At 38.5% G+C, this 17367-nt stretch overlaps 1 pseudogene across 1 annotated transcript; it reads left to right on the top strand.

Moving 5' to 3' along the window:
- The first annotated feature begins 93 nt into the window (after positions 1-93).
- On the top strand, positions 94-14892 carry LOC146313522 (uncharacterized; annotated as a pseudogene). The gene is made up of 11 exons (XR_014772076.1): positions 94-234; positions 435-704; positions 1621-1899; positions 2760-3062; positions 4198-4404; positions 8910-9179; positions 9942-10220; positions 10802-11106; positions 11286-11393; positions 11671-11731; positions 12206-14892. The product of XR_014772076.1 is annotated as an uncharacterized LOC146313522 (transcript).
- The last annotated feature ends 2475 nt before the right edge of the window (positions 14893-17367 follow it).

Consider the following 17367-nt stretch of genomic DNA (forward strand, 5'->3'; position numbering starts at 1 on the left):
CAGTCACATGGTATTCATCATTTGTCACAAGCTTCTTCAATGGAACAAAGCTCTTCACAGGCGACAGACAAGCTTCATCCGCCCATCTCCAGTAAAAACATAAACACACCCGTCTGCCTCACTGAGCAGAAGACACAACAGCTGAGCCGCTCGGTCCTTTACGCGCACGTCTTCACCATAGCAAGATGAAAAAGTTATTTTTGTTGCTTCTCTTCTGTCATGTTTCAGCGTCAGGTAAGATCACACGAGCTTGCTGCATTTTGTTCTTGTTTGAGTCCAGGAGACACTGATTTAGTTTCACTTTTACCTCGCCTTGATAAGACTACATGTTTTAACTGAATCATACTGACTACATCATATTTATGATGAGTGGGGTGATCTGGGTGTGTGTGTATATATCTATACTGAAGATATAAACTGTGTTTGTCCTGCAGTGAAACACTCTCTGAAGTATTTCTTCACTGGTTCCACTGGAGTCCCAAACTTCCCACAGTTTGTGGTTGCAGTAGTGGTTGATGAAACTCTGGTGGGTTACTGTGACACCAACAAAAAGATAGTAGAAGCAAAACAGAACTGGGTGAAAAACCTTTTCCTAAATGAACATCAGCACTTGAAGTGGTACTATGGAGAGTGTTTGGAGGTTCAGCCGAACTACTTCAAATCCACAATTCACAGTTTGAAACAGCGTTTCAACCAAAGTCAAGGTACAGTATGAATTACGTTATATTCATGTCGTTAAAGGTCTTACTTATTTTATTAAGATCAAGAATCCTCTTGCTCCACTTGTCATCCTTTATTTAAAAAATGAAGGGTTTAATGTTTGTGGTCAAACCACATTATACACTGATATTTTTCAGTTGTTGGAGAGCAGCTGTGGCACATGGCTCTAAAATCTGCAGCTGCCTTGATCTCATGCGCATAATGTGGAAAGTTTGGGACTAACCACCACTAAAGGTCAAGACCAAGTGACATGAAAAGGAAGACTATGCTTTATTACAATTACAATTTAGAGCCTGAGCACCAGCCTCAATGCCAGGAGGATGTTTTTGTTTTGTTTTGTTTTTACTTTCCGTGTCCAAATGGATTGCAGAGCCTAAATGTGCTCGATGATGCATCAAACTTGGTACACACGTTAGTAATGTTAAAAAAATTACAGATTTTATGGGTCTCATGCAAATGGGCATGGAACAATAGCTCAATAGTGACCCCCTACAAAAGTTCAACAAAGTAGTCCTGCCAGCACATTCATCTATATGTACATCAAGTCAGCCATTTTGAATTTCCTGTGCAATTTTCTGTGCCAGTTTTGTCATTTCCAAGCATTGTATTTTAATGAACTCCTACCACAGACTTCAAATGTGTTTGTAACAGCTTAGATGTGTGCACAATTCAAGAAGACAAATCCACTTGGTTTACTGAACAGCTATTATTGTTCATTTAATACTGCGAAATAATAATTAGATTTTGTAACTCATATAAAGATAAAGTGCACTGATTATTTGCTCTTGAATCACAAGCACATCACAAGACAAGGAGAATATTTCTGAGATGATTTTTCTTTTGGAGATTTCATCTGTATATCATCTTTACCTACAGTCTCTCTTTCTGTCTCCGTCTCAGGTGTCCACATTTTACAGAGGATGACTGGCTGTGAGTGGGATGATGAGACTGGAGAGGTTAACGGCTTCAATCAGTATGGTTATAATGGAGAAGACTTCATATCATTTGACCTGAAGACACTGACATGGATCGCTCCAAAACCACAGGCTGTAATCACCAAACTGAGATGGGAGGCTGAGAAAGCTAAAACAAAACACAATGAGAATTTCCTCACTCAGGTTTTCCCTGAGTGGCTGAAGATGTATGTGGCCTATGGCAACAGCTCTCTGCAGAGAACAGGTAGAGTCACATGATGTGATGTAATTTCATGGACACAACAATAAAAGAATAAAATACAGAAATAGGTCCACTGAACATTGACACTGATTAACTTACTTTGGTTTGAACCGTAAATCAGGCAGATCTTTCTTCTCTGACTGCTGTGAGTTTCTTTAATAGTGGTGTAGTCTCCTTACTACACTCACTGTAGTCCCCCCCCCCCCCCCCAAAAGCTGTGTGGCACTGAGCCCCCAGGCATGTCAAACTGGGCCACAAGGGGGCCGGTGTGGCTGCAGGTTTTTGTGCCAACCAACCAAGAGCACACAGTTTCACCAATCAGCTGTCTGAAGACCGAGATCAGTTGATTAAATGAGTCAAGTCTGGTGTGCTGTTACTTGGTTGAAAAGAAAAACTTGCAGCCACACCGGCCACACCAGTTTGACATGCCTGCTAGGCAATACACATCGTTCTTTTAGCATAGGTGGAGCTCTCTACTAATGGGCCCTGCTCCATTAAAGTCCTCTTAAGAGGCTGCCATGTCCTGATTGGCTGGCTAGGCACATGCAATTTTTCAGTGGGCAAATATGTGTGTGTAATTGGACAGATCCATTATCCAAGTCCAGTAGAGGGCTCTGTCTGTGCTAGTAGAATTAGAGTTACAGTATGGTAACCTTCATTATTAGCAACATTATTGTTGTAACATTTATTCATTTATTTGCAAAAATGTAATAATTTTCAGGATTCTGTTTCAGGTTTGCAAGCTATAATTATCTACCACTGCTTCTAACATGAATAAAACATTTGTTTTTCAGCAACTCACTCTTGATTTCTTATCTTGACTTCACCCTATTGAATTTCTCATCTTTCTCTTTACTCTGCAGAGCGTCCCTCAGTGTCTCTCCTCCAGAAGACTCCCTCCTCTCCAGTCAGCTGCCACGCTACAGGTTTCTACCCTGACAGAGCCTCACTGTTCTGGAGGAAAGATGGAGAGGAGATTCATGAGGACGTGGACCACGGAGAGATCCTCCCCAACCATGATGGAACCTTCCAGATGAGTGTTGACCTGAACCTTTCATCAGTCACACCTGAAGACTGGAGGAGGTACGACTGTGTGTTTCAGCTCTCTGGTGTGAAGGACGACATCGTCACCAGACTGGACAAAGACGTGATCAGGACCAACTGGGGTAAGACTGGTATTAGAGGAAGCTGAATGGAACTGCATGTCTATTTTTGGGTGTTGTTTGTTCTCCAACTGATATGAGAATTCATCTAAAAAACAAAAAATAATAATCATACTTAACCAATTAAAGAATTTGATTAAACAAATGCACGTTGCTCACCTCAGGATGACTGCTAACATCATGTGAGCCTAACAAGATTATCAGAAGATCTTTTTTTGATTTTTTTTAAGTCAGAAATTGTTTAAAGCATTTTAGAGACCATATCATTTTTACCACGCAGGTGACAGGTTTGTGCTGCCTGTCAGCTCTTTACTGAACTCAGAATAATGCAGGAAAAGGCCAATGAAGAAACATACACAACGTGATTTTATTCCATTGTGTATATCCACAGTGTTTAACTTTGTGAGTAACCCAGTGTTTCAGTGTTTGTGATTTATAAGTATGGAAAGATTCAGGTTCAGTTTAGTCCAAACAGGCAACTCAACTGGTCTTTTTATTGTCATGGTTTAGGTTTTTATATTCACTTCCTGTTGTATTCTGGTGTGTCTTCCTTTGTGTGCCTTTGTTGTTTTTACTTCCTGTCTTTGTCTGTTTTCCCGCTCTGTTTTGATCACTGATTATTTTCACCTGTCCTTCACTGCCCTCACCTGTGTCTTGTTGTCCTCCCTCTCCCCAGTGTATTTAACCCTGTGTCTTTTTCTCCTCAGTTGTTGGTTCGAACTCACTCATGCGTTTTGGCTTTTTCTTGTGTGTTCTTTGTTCATTTACTTGTGATTTTTGGTTCTCCCTGCATGGATTTTTGTTTTTTTTTCCCCTATACGGACTGAAGACTATCCTACAATTTTTTTAAGCTTTTGTTGGTCTTTTGTTTATTAAATATCTTTACTAACTGCTCCCCTCTCTGTGTGGTCTGCATTTGGGTCCAACCCTGAGAGTGTCAGTGTCTGTCTTTCAAATTTAACACATAAGGGTTTTAATATGCAGAGATATTAATATTTACTGTATTAATTCCATGTCAGTCTTAGTTCACGGCAACAAACTGCAATGGATGGATGGAGGGGCTTCTTTTCTAACCTGGTTTATTTATATGGCTTTTATTTGTTTTGTTGTTGTTGTTGTTGTTGTTTTTCTTCAACAGAGGAGCCCAGTGACAAAACCATCCTCATCACCGGTGCAGCGGTTATTGTCGCTCACGTCGGCATCGCTGTCGCTGGATTCATTGTTTATAAAAAGAAGAAAGGTGAGCGAGAAAAATGGAAAGAATTCAGTACTTTGAAGACTGAGGTTAAGGTGACGAAACCTATTCTGGCATTTTCAACTGTAATTGAAATTATTTGTATTTTGTTTTGATTTTAGCTAAACGCTCTCCATCTTGTAAGTAGAATTTCCTTTTTATTATTATTTATTCCTTTTATTCTATTTCAACTGATCTGACACAGGTTCATATTATAATACAGACATTTTTATATATATATACATTGCAGGATGAGTGGACTTTACAGTTCGTTTCTGTTTCTTACAGCTCCTGAGAATGTTTCTGAGCTCTCTGAGGAACTGAATCCAGACCAAAGCATGAGACCTGATTGAGAAACACACTCACTGAGTTTAAGGAGCTGGAACCAAGCGTGCTACTTTACTAACTCCCTTGTTTACTTTCCAGTTGTTTACTGGAGGTTTCCAGAAACAGCTGGAAGAATATCGGGGATGCAGCCTTTGACAGTTACGCCCTAGAGCTACGTAACAGATGATTTAGGCGTTCCAGCTTGCTAAATATTTGTTGAAAGAAAGCTAAAAACTTCTCTCTTCACTTTAGCTTTTAGCTTTAGCATTTGTTGCACTTTTTCAAACTTGATTTTGTAGTTTTTAGTTTAATTATTTTTATTTTGGTGCATATTACTTTAATTTATGTTTATATTTATGTTTTCCCAAACTTCCCAAATGACCAAATCCACAATAGTCCTCATTGATAATTAGAGTTTATTTGATTTTTGTAGTATTTGAATGAAAACTTGTGAAGATGTAGAAGTTAACTGATTTTTCATAGAGTGTGTGGTTGTGCTACACAAACGCTGTGCCAAAAAAAAACAACAAATGTATTATTTCTTTTTGTGTTGGTTTTTTTTTCAGTCGGGTCCCCAACTTTCAAAAGTTTGACTCTTTTAGTTAGTCCACATACTCGTCCGAGACAATAGTATGAATATTAGCAGCATTATAATATTTTTTTTTTTTCTAAAGTGTGTTATCTCACTGTCACGGAGTAAAAATGACCTTGATCCATGTATAATCAGTAACTAGGGCCCAGTCTCAAATCTCCTCTTCACGCTGGTTTCAGACTGAGCTGAGGCAGCCCTCAATAGAGATCAATGATCTTAGCATCAACAGTAATATGAAAGATTGACTTCTTTTTCAACTTTGCCTGACTTACTCAAGAATTAATCTTGATATTTAATTTACTTAAGGTTTGGTTGGTCCATCAGGCCGTGCTCTTTGCTGGTTTTCTTCCTCTTTTAAGGCAATAGCTGTTTCCAGCGTGTTAGCAGTGTCCAAACAAAAATATTCTGGCTGAACACGGATAAATCTTTTAACCTTCTATGTTTTTTTCATATGTGTTCCCACTTACAAGGATACATTATATATGCTGTCATTCATAAACTGAAAACACACATCTGCATGTTTCTCCGTCCTCTGTCCAATAAACAAGCTGCCAAACTGTCATAAAAGCCACATATATGGAGAGTCACTAACTGAAATGCAATAAGATATTCAGGACTCAGATGGACTCTGATCTCAACTTTGAGTCACATGAGTAACAAATACAGGCAGCTTTTTTAATACTTCAACAAACATATAAATCTCAACCTGTTAGATCAGTAAGTAGTTCATGTATTAACCAGACACAGGTTAAACTACTGTAATGCCAACTTTGTGAGGTTATACACATAAATTTAAACAGTTCATTCAGAACACAGGAGCCAGTGAGAACATGTGACATGAACACACAAACCAAACAAACACTGTAGTCACTGTTGCATTTTTTGTTGCATTTGCATGTATTTTATTTAATAAAGTTACATTTGCATAAAGCAGCATATTTGTTCATTATTAAACACGTGAAAAATATCCTGTTAAGGTACGTTTTGAAGAAATTAAAAATGTGTGATTAATTTGTGTTTAATCATGATGAACTATAGACATTCAGGTGTTTAATGGTGATTAAATATTTTACTTGATTGACAGCCCAAACATATATGCATATATTTGCATAAAGCAGGTCTTTGGCTGAAATTCCTGCTTGCTACTTTATACTACTTATGCTTTTTTATAATATTAAGTTTTATCAGATTTTATCAGTAATATTCTCAACAGAAACAGGAAAAGCAAAACAAGACAAAAATAAAATAAGTCTTTAACCAAATCACTCACATTTAGGTTGTTATGTAATCTCCTGTTGATAACTAAAAATAATAATAAATAATGTAATATTTTGTCACTTTAATTCATTGAGCCTCCACTAAAACTGTTTGGAGACACGACTGAAAACCTCTGTGTTATAACATGGCAAGATGGAAAAAAAATAATTAAGCAGTGCGCAGTTCAGCTTTGCACCACTAGAGGACACCAAATTATAATCCATGACAACTGTCTCATGGACACAGAGGAGAAGAAAAGCAGTTCTGTTGATGTGGGAAATTCACTGACAAGCAAAATACATGTAGCAACAAGAAACACGTGGAGAAGAATATATTTTGGACCAGAATCCAGTTAGTGAAGGACAAAACCAGAAGGCGATACACGACATGTCCTCTGACACTTTGCACCTGTAGCACGGTGGTGAGACAGAGCGTGAAAGTGGAAAAACTGGATCAACTGGTATCTACTGTTTACAAAACAGTAATCATTACACAGACTCTTGTCCCACAGCTTCAGACAGTTCAGTGTCTGGTGGTCTGGTAGCTTCGCCTCATGTACTGAGGCTGTGAGTCCTCTGCAGCTGCTCTTTGCTGCTTATCATTCCTCAACTCTCTCACCCTGAAATATCTTCAGATCTCCTATAAATAAAGGCATAAAATCCCCCAAAAATTGAAAAAAAGGAAGTTAAATGCCTAATTCTCCCTTCCAATCTTTCTCTAATCTTCACAGTGAAGCTGCAGTTCAACCATCGAACAAACACACAAACTTATAAGACGTCTGGAGTCAGGAGGGTTTTTTAAAACCACTGAAAACTTGACTTCAAATAGTCAAAATGCAAACAAAGTTTAGTTTCTCATTAAGCATCCACAAAGATCTGAATGAAAATAAACGTTCATAATTATTTAGACCATTTTTCAAGTGTGTGTGTGTGTGTGTGTGTGTGTGTGTGTGTGTCAGCTGATGTTTGTTTGACAGCTGTCTCAGGAGTCCTAAGTGATGTCCTGCTGTGGACGCTGTAGACAGTTAACATTGTAATGAACAGCTGTGCATGGTTCATGCAGCTCGACCTTCACCACAGCTGCAAAGATGACATGCTGACATGAAGTTTATTGTCTGTGATCTGTCAGTGACTGACTGAAGAGCTTGATGGAAGTGATATAATCTGTTTGTGTTCAGAGGCTGCTGCTGAGGGCAACAGACGTCTCACCTTGTGAACACTACAATGTTCAAGTTAAAAAGTAAATGCATTGGGCCATAAAACCTAATACCCCCCCCACATACCACCTATTCTCACACCTCTGGTTTTAGGTGGAATTGTTGTCATACTTAATACGTCTTTCTCACCACATCTCTCTATTATTCTCCTCCATTCCTATCCAACGTCACGCCCATCTGTCAAAACAGGAATACTCCCATCTGACTCTGTGACAGATAAGGTATCGAACGTCTTTATCAAAACAAGATGGAAAAGTTATCTTTGCTTCTTCTCTTCTGTCCTGTTTCATCAGCAGGTAAGATCACATTTTAAAATTTTAAACTCTTTGTGTTTTGCTCCTGCAGCTCAGAGACACACTGATTTAGTTTTAGTTTCACTTTTACCTGAACATATGTGACGTGTTTTAACTAAATCATACTGAATACATCATTTACACTGCTTTTTTACGATGGTTTACTCACTTGTCATTAACAGTTAAATTTTGAAAAGTGAGAGTCAGATTCAGCTCCATTGTTTAGAGCATTATATTACAGTTAAGAACACAACACCTTGACATTTCTGGCACAAGCTCCCTCTTCTTTGCCTGTTTGGCTGAAATACATGGACGCGTCGCAACATGTCTGCCACTGCAGAACAGGTTTTAGTGGGTCTAAGGCACAAGTGGTTTTTACGCCAATGTGCTGAACACAAGATACCAAAGGTTCCTGGCTGCACCTTCATTTTGTCTTCATTTTTAGATCTCCCGCCCATGGCTGCACAAACCAGGCACAAGTTAATTTCCTATTTAATGAAATATTTCAATTTCCTAACAGAAAACTATCAACACAGAAGAACTTGCTGCTTACATTACATACACAAGATATACATAATTGCCTAATTATAGGCTTATATCCATTTTAAATTGATCCATCATGGACAATGTTTTATCTAGATTTGGTTAAAAGAAAGTTCACTCCCAAATATTTACAATTTTTCCCTGAAAATAATATATTTTTAAGGATATATAATTTGGTTTCAGCAGTTGTAGTCTCAGATATCTTGAATTTGGGTGACTAAAGTTTTTACTTTATCTACCATATTCTTAATGACATCAGACTGTTGTTGGAGGAATTTATAGTTTACCCATTTTTTTTTTTTACCACCACATCCCTGATGATGAGGGTGATGATGATGATGATGTGTCTAGATTTATACTGACTGTATAAACCTTGTTTGTCTCACAGTGAAACACTCCTTGATTCTTTGCTCGACTGCATCTTCTGGAATCACAAACTTCTCAGAGTTTATAGGAGCTGCAGAGGTTGATGGAGTTCTGGTTGGTTACTGTGACTCCAGCAAAAAGACAGTCGAACCAAAACAGGACTGGATGAAGAAATTTTTATTAGGAAATCCTGAGCACTTAGAGCTGTACAAATATGAATGTTTAAAGATTCTGCCAAACTTCTTCAAAACCATGATGAATGATTTCAAGCGGCTCTTCAACCAAAGTGGAGGTAAGTCTGTTCTATGTTATATTGACTGTGCAGCCATGATAGTGGACATTGGATGTGTGTGTGCACCATCATGACAAAATGTGTTCCTGGAGACACCAACTACCACAGAAGATGTTCTGAGTATTTTGTCAGGTGTTTATGTCTGTGGACACTGGACAGGTTTTGTGTCTCAACTGTGCAAGAGGTCAGTCATAAAGCTTCATAAAGCTTCACACGTGTGTAGTTGAGATCAAAATGAGGTTGAGTTTGAAGATGAGTGGTCTGAGCAGGGGGCTGGAAGTATGGAGGTATGAATCATAGTAGTGCTGTCAAGAGTCTTTGCTGTTCTTTTTTGTAAATCATTCCACATGAGGTAAAAGACTGGTCTAACACAAGTCTTACCAGTTGCATGTCTTCCATGCAAACAAAGTTTCCAACAAAGTTTGCATGGAAACCTGGAATTCATTTTTACAAATTACTTCGGAAGCTTCAAAGCCCTAAACAAGCTATTTAGGACAAGGCATTGTAACTTTTAAACTAAAATATAAATTGTGTTTGATCGCTCATAGACAGAAAAAGTGCAGTCATTATCTGCTCTTGAATCATGAGTACAACACAAGACTGAGAGAAAAGCAGAACATCACACAATGTTTCATTTTTAAGATCTTCTTTCTACTGAAGATTTCATCTGTACATCATTGATAACAAAACTATCTCTCTCTCTCTCTCTCTCTCTCTCTCTCTCTCTCTCTCTCTCTCTCTCTCTCTCTCTCTCTCTCTCAGACATCCACAGTTTACAGAGGATTAGTGGCTGTGAGTGGGATGATGAGACTGGAGAGGTGAAATGTTTTAATCAGTATGGTTATGATGGAGAAGACGTCATATCATTTGATGTGAAGACATCAACATGGACCGCTCTGAAACCACAGGCTGAACAAATCAAACAGATATGGGATGCTGACAAAGATAGAATAAAGCACAATGAGCTTTACCTCACTCAGATTTTCCCTCAGTGGCTGAAGAGGTATGTGGACTTTGCCAACAGCTCTCTGCAGAGAACAGGTAGAGTCACATGACCTGATGTTGTTTCATGACACAACAATGTTCATATAAGCTGCTCAGACTGAACTGTCATTGTATCATCACTCCAATCAGTCTGACATCACCTGCTTTTCAGCTGTTTTCTGTGGTGGCAAGATTTGATTTATGCTGAACCAATCAGTAGTGACTGATATTTGATAGACTGTGATAGTCAGAGTACAGTTAGCATGAGTTAAAAGACAGTTCAACCCAAAATCAGAAATACATATTTTTCCCCCTGGCCTCCAGTGTTATTGATCCATCTAGATTCTGATTGTGTGAGTTTCAGAGTTTTTTTTTTTCGTCTGTCTTCTCTTCAATGTACACACTTGTGGTGCTCAAAGAGCAAAAAATCATAACCAGTATCTTTTTCCAGAAATCATGACCCAGTTACTCAACATAATTCACAGACTTTGTTGTGAACAGTTTAATGTAGAAACTACTTTCTTTTCATTGGAAAGAAAGTAAACTGAAACTATATCTCTCTCTCTCTCTCTCTCTCTCTCTCGCTCTCTCTCTCGCTCTCTCTCTCTCTCTCTCTCTCTCTCTCTGTGTCTCTGCAGAGCGTCCCTCAGTGTCTCTCCTCCAGAAGACTCCCTCCTCTCCAGTCAGCTCTGCCACGCTACAGGTTTCTACCCTGAGAGATCCTCACTGTTCTGGAGGAAAGATGGAGAGGAGATTCATGAGGACGTGGACCACGGAGAGATCCTCCCCAACCATGATGGAACCTTCCAGATGAGTGTTGACCTGAACCTTTCATCAGTCACACCTGAAGACTGGAGGAGGTACGACTGTGTGTTTCAGCTCTCTGGTGTGAAGGACGGCATCGTCACCAGACTGGACGAAGACGTGATCAGGACCAACTGGGGTAAGACTGGTATCAGTTTTTGTTTTGTGTCCAAGACAAGGACATTATGTATGGTCACAAAATCTGACGGTGCACCAGTGAGTCTTTGCACAGCGTTTGTGAACCACTGCTGTAAAGCAAACATCTTCATGTCCTTCCAGTGGTGGAGACAAAGTGTGAATGTTGTGTTTTGGTTCCAGTTCCTCCTTCAGAGTCTCCTGTTGGTGCTGTTGTTGGAGTTGTTGTAGGACTGCTGCTGCTGACACTCTGCATCATTGGACTTTTCATCTGGAGAAGGAACAATAAAGGTGAGTGAAGACATTTTTACTCCACTGTTGGATTTAACCTGCAGCTTCAACTCAATGATAATATGTCAAAAATATATTTGTCCTGAAAGGAAACAAAGTTTTAAAAATCAAAGTGTGAGCTGGCTGATGTTCAGTAACTTCACTGACATGATAACACAGTAGAGGTCAACAGATGTTCTATATATACTGAGTTAGAGGAACAAAACATGTTTTCTTTCTGTCCTTTCATAAAGTCTGATTTCACTTTTAATACTGTAATCTCTCATCTGTGTTTCAGGATTCAGACGTGCAAACAGAAACTGATTCTTCATCATCAGACAGAAATTCAGCTCCTACCAGTGAGTATGTGATTATTTCAACAGCTTGTTTTTACTCCCAACTCATCAGAAACCAACCAAATGTCTCCGTCCCTCTGAGACTCGTCCTGTTTGTTCCCATCACTGGTGACTCAGCTACAAAACAACCAAACATTTTGTTGGTGTCACAAGTTGGGATGACAACATGTTGGTTTTAACTGTGCTGTGAACACAGTGGTGCACTAACATAACATAGACACGTCTTCAGTTTAAGATCTGAAAATCTGACAAAAATTCTGAAAAATAACAAAAGATGTCAAATAACTGTTATGCAGTCAAAAGTAGAATATCTCTCTCTGGAATGTGTAGAAGAATAAAGTAGGATGGAATAAAAAATACTCAGAAGCAGATAATCACTTGTCTCATAGCCAGCGTAGTATTAATAATGTCCAATATGAACTCTAATAAATACTTCATCAGTTATTCAGCTTTTCATTTATTAATCTGTCTTGACAGGTTCCTCATGAAGATTAGAAGAAGGACTCCAATGACGTTACTGTGGCATCAAAACTGTTATTCCTTCATGAGAGACACTTGGTTCTGATTTGTAAAAGACACATTTTTTCCTCAAAATGTGTTTATATTCTACACTTAGATGGAAGATCACAGGTGAAATCAAACTGGTCAAACTGGTCGAGTGTGAGGAGATGACTGAAATGTCAGTCAGAGCTCATGGAACCATCACTGATGAGGGAAATCCTCCAGGAGTGACAAGATCTGTGAGACCTGAGAACTTGAAGAGGGAGACTGAGGAGAAGAGCAAATACGACATGGGTCTGTTTCTTTTCTCATTGTAACTACTTGACACGGGACTGGAGTGTGTGTGTGTGTGTGTGTGTGTGTGTGTGTGTGTGTGTGTGTGTGTGTGTGTGTGTGTGAGTGAGTGAGTGAGTGAGGTGAAGGTGAGAAAGGTTAAACATCTATAATCATATCTGCCACCAGATGGCCCCAGAGGGCTGTGAACAAAGTCTATGGAAATAACACCAACTTAAAAGTAAATGTTTTTATTTTGTTATGTTTAAATCTACAAATGAGAATAATATCAGAGCTACTGCTGGTGCTCCTGTGTGTACTGAATACATTAACTTCATCAATGTACAATTATAGACAGAATAAAAAAAAAACACATTATTTTCCAATAAAGACGTCATCAAACTCTTGGACAGTTCTGATGCTTTTTCTTTTTGTAACTTTGTGTGTAGATCTGTTGAGATCCTGGTAAATAACTTGTAAATATTATCTGTAAATAGAAGCAGTCAGTGCAGGACGTCTCCTCCTCCTCCTCTCACACACACAGCTGGGTGGAGCGGTCTGTGTTTTCAGTTTCTGAGGCCTTTGGTTGATGATTTTCCTGCACCTAGAATAAGATCCAGATGTGTTTTGGGTGCTTTCTGATACTTTGGTCACAGCGTGAGCTCAGTCGATGGTTGTGTGGGGTGGATGTGGGGTTTGTCAGAGTCTTATGATTGAATTTAGTTTTCTTCTTTCATCCCTGTCTTGTATCTTTTTTATTATATTCTTCTCCATGTGTCACTTGTTGCTGTGTGTATTTTACCTGTCATGAAATGTCCCACGTCAACAGAACCGCTTTTCTTTTCTTCTGTGTCCATGAAACAACTGTCATGAATTATATTTGGCGTCCTCTAGCAGTGCAGGTGACAAAATATTACATTATTCACTGCAAGAGTTATCAATAGGAGATCACATAATAAACTAAATATGAGGGATTTGGTTGAAGAGACCAGTTAATTATATAATGATTGATAATATAATAATTTATTTTTGTTTTGCTTTTTTCTGTTGTGAATATTACTCATAAAAGATCGTCATGTGCAGACTGAAGTGTTAATGATTCACCTCGAAAGTGTTCGGCATACACCAAAGAATATTTTACATCTATATATGTCTTGTGACATATTTTGATGCTACATAATGTTATATACTGTATAAAGACATTGCATATTTTATTACATTTGGATCCCTAATATGTGTACCAGTAAAAAATCTTGACATGTATGCAAAGGATTTATATATATCTGGAAAAACAAATGAGACTTTAAAATATAGCAAAAATGGCCATTTTCATATATTTGACATGCATGCAAATATCTCTAAAGTCAATCTGCATCTGTCATTTCACATGCAGCTTTATTTAACTTTTCATTTTCAGTACTGAAACATGCCCGTCGCCATGGTTGAGCAGTGACGCCTATCTGTCACCATGGTTACTAACCTCAGAGGGGGAAGTGAAACGTTTAAAATCAGTTTCATCAAGTCTAAGAAAGACTAACAGAACTGTTAGAACTGAATCATATAAAGTTTATTAATCTCTGTCTGTGCACTGGGTCTTTATATGTCATCACATCATCTTAACATTATTAAACTTCAGATAGTGACATTTTAATGATTGCAGTAATGCTGATGCTGTTCTTTTTGTCCATATACCATATTTACTTGATTTTGGACAATATAAAGTCAAGAACTGTACTATTTTAAATTCATTTCTGGTCCATTAAGCTACTTTAAGCAGCTCATCTAAACTTGTAGCTGAAGTGAAGGAATACAGTCACATCAAAATACTTAGATAGAAAAACATGTTTGTCATTCGTTTCATTCCTGAATCACATGAGAATAATGCCTCCACATGCACTTGAACAGAAATTGTTAAAAATATTTTTGATTTTGTTATTCATTAGTATTTAAAAAGGTAGAATTATATTCACATTATGTTTGACTCTGGCCAGACGGACATCCCCACAGCCAGCTGCAGCAGTCAGTTCAGTTTCTGTTCAGTCTGACTGAGGGAGGTTTTTGTACGACGGTTTTTCACTGTGTGAACAGATACTGACTGTTGATGTTGTGTCTGCCCTTACAGTAGTAAACTGCTGCATCTTCAGTCTGGACTCCACTGATGGTCAGAGTGAAGTCAGAGTTTGATCCACTGCCGAAAAACGATCTGGAGTCCCTGATGCTCGCCGATTAGCATAATAAATGAGCAGTTTAGGAGTTTCTCCATCTCTCTGTTGGTACCATTCCACAGAGTCAGAATTAATAACCGTCTGACTGATCTTACATGTGATGGAGACGGAGCGTCCCACAGCAGAGCTCACTGCTCCAGGCTGAGTCACTGTGACCTGACCTCTAGACTCTGAGGACACAGAGACAAAAACATAAAGCAGCGTCATGGTTTTGTGGGCTTCATTTCAGAGGGACGGATGTTGATAGAGGAGAGGAGTTTGATTCTCTGGACTTTACCTGTGAAGCAGCAGCAGAGGAGAGTCCAGATGAGGACGCAGATCAAAGTCATGTTTTTGATGAGGAGGATTTCTGTGTCTTCTGTTGTCATGAAGGACAGCTGTCACTCATCCAGTCTTCAACTCTCAGGACTATAAACTCTCCCAGAGCACTGGAGCATGGTGCTGCTGATGCAAAGTCACTCTCTATGGAAATGCTCTGACTGACTCCAACAGGGACTTGGATTACTCTCAGGATGATGTTTATCAATGGATCAATCACTTTATCAGTCTATTGATTAGAAATGTGTCAGTGCTCATTTTTATGTGACTTTGTTTGAGTTTGATGAACAAATTTTCATCCAGAATATTTCATGAATTCCACCTAATTCACTACGAGACCAACATCACATTGGGATAAAAAATACTGTTTTATTCATCATGATCAACAATAAACATGTTTATAATAATTATTTATATTTGTCAGGATTTATTGGTGAGTTTTTCTTTCTAAATATTTTCTTTTAATTTATTTGACTGTAAGAGAAACTGATATTGTTTGTAGATGTTTAACATTTAAATAGAAAAATGGTTCATTACTTAACGAATATTTGTGAACTTGTTTTTAACACTTTAACCAGTTATTACTCATCATAAACTGGGTAAACTGGGGATGTTTTTGTTGGTTTTGTTTGTGTCAAAGTCAGAGAGCCGTGTCTCTCTACAGTCAGAGGTTTTTGTACGGCGGCTCAATGAGTTTGTATCACTGTGGTACACGTTCGGTGGAGGAACCAGACTGGAGTTTGGAAGTAAGTCAAATTTTTACCATTTTCATTAATTTTAGGAGTTATGTTTTCTTTTTATCGCCTTGTAATTCAATATGTTTTGAAAAATAGTTACTGTTCCATAAAAATTTATATTTTCCAATCATATTTTGCACTGCCTAAGTTTGCTTCAACAATAGAAACTTAAAAAATTAATTGTAACAAATATAAAATATTCAGCTAGACAGTAAATTTCAAACCTTAATCATGAGGCTTCATCTTGAGGGCTGTTAGGTTTATTTCAGTGTGTCAAAGTCAGAGAGCCGTGTCTCTCTACAGTCAGAGGTTTTTGTACGGCGGCTCAATGAGTTTGTATCACTGTGGTGGACTTTTGGTGGAGGAACCAGACTGGAGTTTGGAAGTAAGTTTTTTGAAAAAAATACTAAATGAAATATTGTAAAGTTAATATTTTAAATTAATATTTTGGTTACTTTACTCAGATAAATATATCTTCTTTTCTTCATTGATACTCGTATTTCTCCTCCTTTTTCATTGAGTTGAACTCAGAGCAGTTTTATTTCAGTTTATATTTCTTTAGACATTCCTGTCATACTGAAGTTTTAACAACCTTAACTAAAGGATAGATAAAACTTTAATCTTACTGGAAAAATGTTCACCAACACTAGATAAACTAAACTGTTTTTAAATGAATTGAGATTAAATTCTTCAAAAACAAGAAAAAAAAAAACTGAACCGAGTGAAGTTAAAATTTGTTAATTCGAAACGTGTAACATCTCTTCATTGTGTCATTTATTGTTTCAAATTTTAAAAAAATGTTTTGAACAGTTTGTTGATGATGATTTAAATCCAGATCATGAAAATTTAATCAGTCTGTGAATTTTCTTGCATCTTTTATGGTTCCACTAAATACATTAAAGTAATGTATAGTTGAGATTTTTGCTGATTTTCAGAACAAAGTTTTGTATATTTTCTTGTCAGTGTAGTTTGATATATTTCATCTCATTCTGTATGATGATTCTCTCTGTGCTGATATGCATGAGAGGCTTCTTAAAGGGAAGTGAAACAATGTGTGAGTGAGTGACTGGTGGAGCAGAAAAAACATCTGACAGAAACTCCTTAAAGGAGAAAATCAACTCTCACACAGTAAAGGTGTCCACGTGTCTGCTGGTTGATTGACAGCTGTGTGGTCCCCGTCCTCTAAGCTGATTGGTGTCTCCTAGGTGATGCTCGTCCCACCCTGACAGTGCTGACCCCTTCAGTGAGGAGCTGCAGCAGGGGAAGGCCACTCTCATGTGTCTGGCCAACAAGGGCTTCCCCTCAGACTGGAGTCTGTCCTGGAAGGTGGACGGCAGCAGCAGCAGCAGCAGCTGGGAGGAGAGCAGGAGCCGCGTTGTGCTGGAGAAGGACGGCCGCTACAGCTGGAGCAGCACCCTGAGGCTCCCTGCAGACCAGTGGAGGAAGGTGGGCTCTGTGACCTGTGAGGCCACCCAGGGCTCCCAGACTCCACTCTCAGAGACACTGAGGAGAGACCAGTGTTCCCAGTCCTGACCTGACTCACTGGGACTCTGCTGCTGGTTTTACTCTCATACTGCTCTCTGCA

This window comes from Lutjanus erythropterus, chromosome 16 (genome assembly GCF_056507025.1).
Source record: "Lutjanus erythropterus isolate fLutEry1 chromosome 16, fLutEry1.hap2, whole genome shotgun sequence".
NCBI lineage: Eukaryota > Metazoa > Chordata > Actinopteri > Lutjaniformes > Lutjanidae > Lutjanus > Lutjanus erythropterus.